The 6889-nt window shown below is 39.8% G+C and overlaps 1 long non-coding RNA gene across 1 annotated transcript in view; it reads right to left on the bottom strand.

Annotated features, from left to right (window-relative positions):
- Nucleotides 1-5420, bottom strand: part of LOC116080647 — a 34299-nt gene extending 28879 nt beyond the window's left edge. The window contains exon 1 of the long non-coding RNA XR_004114516.1: nt 5191-5420. This is a non-coding gene — a long non-coding RNA (uncharacterized LOC116080647). The remainder of the gene's footprint in view (nt 1-5190) is intronic.
- Between the last annotated feature and the right edge of the window lie 1469 nt (nt 5421-6889).

The raw sequence follows: 6889 nt of genomic DNA on the forward strand, positions 1-6889 counted from the left end.
GCCTGCCTCTGCCTCCCAAGTGCTGGGATTAAAGGCGTGTGCCACCACAGCCCGGCTAGAGTACATTTCTTACTACGTATGTTTAATATCACATAACTGTTTGCTTACTATTTGTTGTATTTCTTTTTTTTTTTTAATAAGAGTCTTCAGCGTTTTAAATATTGATGGAGGCTGAGACTGAAGAAGAGCAGTGGATGTGAAAGCAGATGAAACCAGTGCGTGTCCTAAGTGATACCTTAGTGTATGTTAGGGAACCATTCTGAGAAGAAATATCAACAACCTAGATACAAAGTGTCCGGGGTACCAAGCAAAGTGGAACTAAGAAGAGACATGAGTCCTCAATCCTCAGAGGGGCTGCTTATGTTTGTGAAGGAGCTGTGAAAGCTCAGAGTAAATGTGTAATAAGCAGACATTTCCTCAGTAATTACGTATTGTTGGCACGGGAATGGCCATGTCAAGAGCCAATGCCTCACACCCATGGGAAACTAGCAGTCTTCTTTATATTGGCCATACTCTAGATTGATAAAGCCTTCCCCTCATCCAAGTGCAGATGGTGACAATGTCAACTGTCAAGATATGGACGTGTATGCCAAATAAATCCTTTCCTCCCCAAGTTGCTTTGGTCATGGTGTTTCATCACACCTATGGTAACCACAACTAGGTCACTTCCAAAGCAAGTGTAAGGACCTGGGTTCAATCTCCATCCCTGGAAAATCATGGACTGTGTAAACATGGCCTCCAAGGTCTCTGAAGGAGGATTCATGAGAGTGAGGAAGATGCTTTAAATATTAACTACGGAATGCTCATTATTTCCACTAACAGTAATGACATCAATTACCTCACTAATCAATAATTTTGAGGACCAAACAAATTCCTGACACTTTTCTAAGCAGTAAATTTGTGTCAACCCATTCATTCTTCTCATTAACTGTAACGAATTAATTATTTACCCTTTCTGAAGTGAAAGAAATTGAAGGTCAGAGTGGTTGGGTAGTTTATACAAGGTCACACAGCTCCTCTGTGCAGTCCACAGCATTCAAAATGGCCAAATGCTAAGCAACAAAATGATCATTACAGAACTAGGGCACGTGAATCCTGGCTTGCACCTAAACTAGCTATACTCCTAGCCTCTCAATCTGCTCCATGAAGATATTTGGACTAGAAGGATATATTTGTGTATATGATATTCAAATGAGCAAATCTAGATTGAGCTATGAGAGATATAATGGTATGGAGGTCATTGGTGCTGAGACTATGTAATGGGAATAAAAATAACTTCCTCTGGAGTTCCCAATGTCATCGGTTTTTATTGCTAGTATGAGTGCCGTGTTTTAATGTGGTAGGGTTTTGTTTGCTTAGGCTTTTCCGTCTTCAAATAAAAACAAATGAAATATCTATTGTAACAGGTGGCTCTTTGTAAAGAACTCACCAAAACAGAAGTAACAGCAGCTGGGGAGGAGGGCGTTTCAAGCCACATATGAAAACGAAGCATCATTTGTTGTTTTAAAGAGATGTTTATTTTGTGATAACGGATACAATTAATAGCAACATATGCTGCAGGGTGCATACGCAGCAGTAATTAATGTGGCATTAATTTAGATGCTTTTAAGAAAATACAATAAATCCAGAAAGGCAATAGTGCTCCTGGATTCCGTCAGAACACAGAGATGCTCTGTTTTTTTAAGTAAGCCTCAGCTTTATTTCTATGTCTCATAGCCCATGTAGGTTCTTCCACCTGAACCAATTCCTAACCACAATGATAAGGAGAAGGGCTTTAATTGACTACTGTAAGTCATTTCAAACTGAGATCCAAGATGGTGAGCAGTAATTATTTAACTTAAGAACAGCTGCGAACTGACACCATAAATGCTCATCTACCTTCATTTACACACACAGCAATATGGCTGCTTTCAGCAAAATTTAAATGAAAGAAAACTGGTTTTAAATACAAAAGTAAAGATCATCTCATAAAAGATGATCCCTCCGCTAGTCACAGACAGAGCTTCCCAGACAGAACAATTGGCCTTTAGAAGTGTAACTCTGTAATTCAGAGGCGGTGGGGCACAGATAAGCACATCTGGGGTCAGCAGGGACCCTAACCTTCCTGTAAGGCTGAAAGACCAGGACTTGGTGGAATGTCTGATTGGTATTAACACCAGAATCAATGCCTGTCTTTTTTTTTTCTATTTGAGTTTATTAGTTACCTGTGATAAAAGCTTCCCCCCACCAAACACAACCCTGGGCAATTTGCTCCTACATATGTGCAATTGAATAAGCTTGAAAAGTAAAACTTTCTGTGTGAATTGACATTTAAACACCTGAGTACGCTGAAGCCCGCTAAACTTCAGATGCCTCCAAAAAATCTGCTTCAGCCTATAAGCCAAGGGGATGTTGGGTTCTGTCACTCTTTCAGTATTACAGACCCTAGTTCAAGCTATTCGAGTTACTATAATAAACTGCCATCAGCTAGATGACTAGCAAAGCAACAACAATGTATATCACAAAGTCCTGGAGACTAGGAAGCCCAAGATCAAGGTACTGAGATATTCAGCTTGTTGTGGGCTACATTTCTCCTTTTGTAGAGGACTCACAAGAGAGAAGGGGACAGATCTCTCTGGGACATCTTTCTTAAAAGTACTAATTTCACCATGAAGGCACCATTCTCAAAACTGAATTATCTTCCAAAGGTACCACCTCTTGATATTATATCACTGAGTTAGTTCAATGTGTGAGTTATAGAGACAAATATCTAGATCATACCAACTCTCTTTCTGCAAAAACAGAAGAAACTTTCCACTCAGATCTCAAAGACGTGCTTCTAAGAGCTAAAATTTCCTGTCACTTGAGGTGCTGGAATGAAGTCTTTCACCTTGATTTACTCACAGCTTTATATCTAAATTTAGCATGGGAATTCATGAACAACTTATGGATAAAGTAAAAACTAGGATTAGAACATAGAAATTGGGGAAAGGCAAAAGAGAGAGGTTGCAACCAGGACAGCCAAGCTGACTAGACAAGAAGAAGAAAAGGTTCTGGGAAACACAATAAACCCAGTCACTAGCATGTTCCAGCAGACTCTCCTGAAGTCTCTTCTCTGAAACTCAAGGAACAAGTACAAAACACCACTGTCCCTCTTATCTGGCAAACTTCTCAACTACATGGGTAATTGCATTTCTACATAGATTCTTGTATCTAGTTCATTCATTGTAAAAAAAAAAAAAAAATTGTGAGAAAGTTGGTTTTTTTTTTTTTTTTTTTTTTTTTTTTTTTTAAAGAAATCCTTTGTCTAACTCAGGAAGGAGACCACCCCCAAACTGCCCTGGGTTGGACACAGAGAGGCAAAGTTAGTGAGATGTAGAAGTCCACATACTAGACACAGCCTTCCGCCCCTGCCAGAAGGTTGGATTCATCCTCAACTGTTGAGGGTGTTCTCACTCCTCCTTTTTGCTTTCTGTGAAATAAACCTCAATCACTTGTGTTCTCTGTTGGGGCCTTTATTGATTTCTTCAGTTCTTCTGGCATACAAGAATTGAAGCTATTGCTACAGCTGGAAAGGTAGGAAGTGAAGGGAAAAGTGTCTCTTCTCATTGATAACAAAAGAATGCAGAGGGGAAAAAAGAGAAACTGAATTCTCTGGTCATCTGATGCCTACAGTACTTCCCCAAGCTGGACCAACCACATCACCATGGAGTATTTTGAAAATGAGACTCTGGCCATTGCTAGCACCAAATCACAATCTGTCAGATCCTTAACAGTTCCCAATAAACTGTTGTACACTTCAGCTACATTTTATCTCTCCCTGTCTTGTCCTAATCTAACCAGGTATTTGTCAAGTTCTTTCTGCCTCCAAAATGCAATTCCCATTTTAGAGAGGAGCCAACAATTTCAGCCCTTCCATGTGTGTTAAAGAGATAACACACATAAAATTCTTGGAAAGACTAGACAGCCCCAAGCTGAGACAGAATATTACTGAATTCTTCAAAAGAAAATGAACTGGGATTCTATATGAAGTTCTTTTTTAGACTTGGATTGGAGCTCACCAGTTATAATGTGGCTACTTAATTCTCAAGCTGGCACTTAGACTATTCTACCTATTCTTCCACGCATTCTAAAATTTACATAGTTTAGAATATGGATAAGTTTGTTTCTCCCCAGTTCTTACAGAAGTCTACACAGGCTCTCCAGAGTTCTGGGATCAGTCTTCACATTACCTATTTGAAACAAGAGACTAGGATAGTGAGTGAGATCCAGAAAGCTTTGTGTGAAGGATGCGAAATTAGCATGGGAAACAGACCTGTGGGCCAAGAAGACTGAGAGAAAAGTAAATCTGGCCACATTTAAAGGTATAAAGCGTCTGAAGGTGACCTACCTGTGTTCCCTTGTAACACTAAAACGTGAACTATAGAGACTGAAGATGCTAATGAGACATTCCCTGCATGAAGTTGCACAGAACAGAGCATGTAATAGACAAAGCACACACAAGAAAGCATAAAGGTTCTTGTCCTTATGCACAACAACTGAGCTGTGAAACTTTCTCTTTTTTCTGCTGCCCCAGGCAGCTCATTGCTTTTGAAGCATACATAGCCTTTCCTACTGAATAGCCCTGTTCTGTTTCAGCTGTGCTTCAATTCAATCTTTTGTTCACAGATACAAGAGCCTGAAACCCCTTTGGAGGTATCCTCCAATCACTGATGTGATGTTGGGCAGCTGACAGGTTTTCCAATAGCCAATAGCTCTATGTGCCCTCAAGAGAAGCTGTCCAGCATCCTACCTCAGCAAATAGCCTACCTTCTACACACGTGATCAAGTCTAAAGCATGGGGCTATCTTTCATTCCCTCCCCTCACACTCATACATGTCCAATCACATTCTCTTTTGTTTAGCTCCTAACATTATTTGCTTTTGGCCAGTTTGCCATCTTAGCTAACAATTTACTGTCTCTCTATTCCAAGAAGTGCTGTACCAGCATGCTCTGTGCTTCCCAGCCTTTAGTCATAGTCTATAAGGCAGAATAACCTTTATGGAACACAGAGCTGAGACCAATATACTATGCATAAAAAACTTTCAGGAGTCTTCATTATTTAGACAGGATCCAACTGCCATCAGTGTCCTCAAGCCCTGGTCCCTACTAACTCATCCTATTTCTTGTTCACTCATCCATCTTGATTATTCAAGAACGAAACAGAGTTACCTGGTGTTTCTGGAAGCAAAGCAAGCACTCTCGTACAGCCACTGAATCCTCCCTTGATTTGCTTCTGCCACGACCGTTATCTTCCCCATAACTGGTCATTACCTGGCCTAACACTCTCCATCCTCTAAGATTCGGATGTCTTAGTCACCATCTCCCATCTAATGCATTAGATGTGTATCTAATAGATGACACATTTCCTTTTGAATCACAGCCCTTTGGGTTCACTCCAACAGACGTCTACAAGGAGACAAAAGAGATGTTGCTAGGAGACTAGAATGCTTTCTCCAGAATTGGATTCTACCATTTATCAGCTATGTAAATCACTGCTTGGAGCCTCAGTTTCTCTAACTATTAATTCAGAATAGTGATAATGCCCCCTTTTTAGAGAATGGTGGTGAGAACTGATTCAAAACCAACATTTAAAATGTTCAGCTTGCCACTCAAGTTGTCATGTATTATAATAAATATGTCTCATCATTCTTTGTTTTGCTTATGTTGTTGTTTGGGTTTTAAAACATGATCTCATGTACTCCAGGCAATCTGAAATCTCTCATCATCCTGTTGCCACCCTCCGAGTACCACATACCACACCTGTTTTATGTGGCGCTTGGTATCAGGGCATCATGCATACTCCATAGGCACTCTAACTACTGGGATCCATCCCCTGACTCCATCCTTTCTCTTTTCATTGGCTGTCTCTCTTCTGATATCCTAGAGATCTTTTTTAAGAATGGAGAACTGAGTAATAGGAGAGGTCCAGATGACCTGGCCCTGATTTCTCCTCTAGATCTTATGACGGTTATAACAATGGACAAGTTATTTAACCTTTCTGAGCCCCAATCTCTGCATCTGCTCAGTGATGCAGAAATAATGTCTCCTTTGTAAAGCCATCAGAATAAATTGCTTAAATCATCGCCTTTAACTAAGGGCTTGATGGAGAAATTTCTGTTATTGATAATGCTTTCATTGCTTTTGTAAAGTGTGTTTACCCTTTATGCTTTGTACTCTCAGTATCTTACACCATACATAATCAATATTCAAGGATGTCTAATGAGTGGCTATTAACAAGTTAGTAACCTATCCTAAGCTAAGGGTGACTCAAAATGAAATTTCAAGATGGGCCTTCAATTCTAAAATATTTTAATGCAATAAGACATATTTTATTTCAACTTCTTCCTCTTACCTCTAGCAATAATGTGTAAGCAATGCTCAGACACAAGCTGTTTCCCCACCTCAAACCACAGTGAATCTTTCAGCATTGGTCCCTCAAGAATCAGACTTGTAGGTAAAGTAATTGATCCATTAACCCTTGGAGGTAGATGCCTCTCTCGGGGCCAACACCAATACACGGAGTCCCCAGTCTCCATAAGGCTATTGTACCTTGAACCACCTCTACTTTTGTTAAAGCTTCAAGAAATGTCTTAAGTTAAAACTGTTAACAAAGCTGTACAATGAGATGTGTAAAAATAAACCTTGGAAATCTATCTCGGAAAGCTTTGAGAAGGATTTCCTTTTTGAATGAAAATGGCATTCCCATTCATCCAGTGCTGGATTTAACTTTAACCCAGGGCTGGAATTCTCCAAAGTAAAAAAAGAGATGTGCTATACAGTGTTGTATATGTGAATATTTATGTGTATGTGAGAATATGTATGTGGCGGTTTGAATAAGAATTGCCCCCATAGGTTCATACATTTGAGG

This window comes from Mastomys coucha, unplaced genomic scaffold, assembly GCF_008632895.1.
Source record: "Mastomys coucha isolate ucsf_1 unplaced genomic scaffold, UCSF_Mcou_1 pScaffold6, whole genome shotgun sequence".
NCBI lineage: Eukaryota > Metazoa > Chordata > Mammalia > Rodentia > Muridae > Mastomys > Mastomys coucha.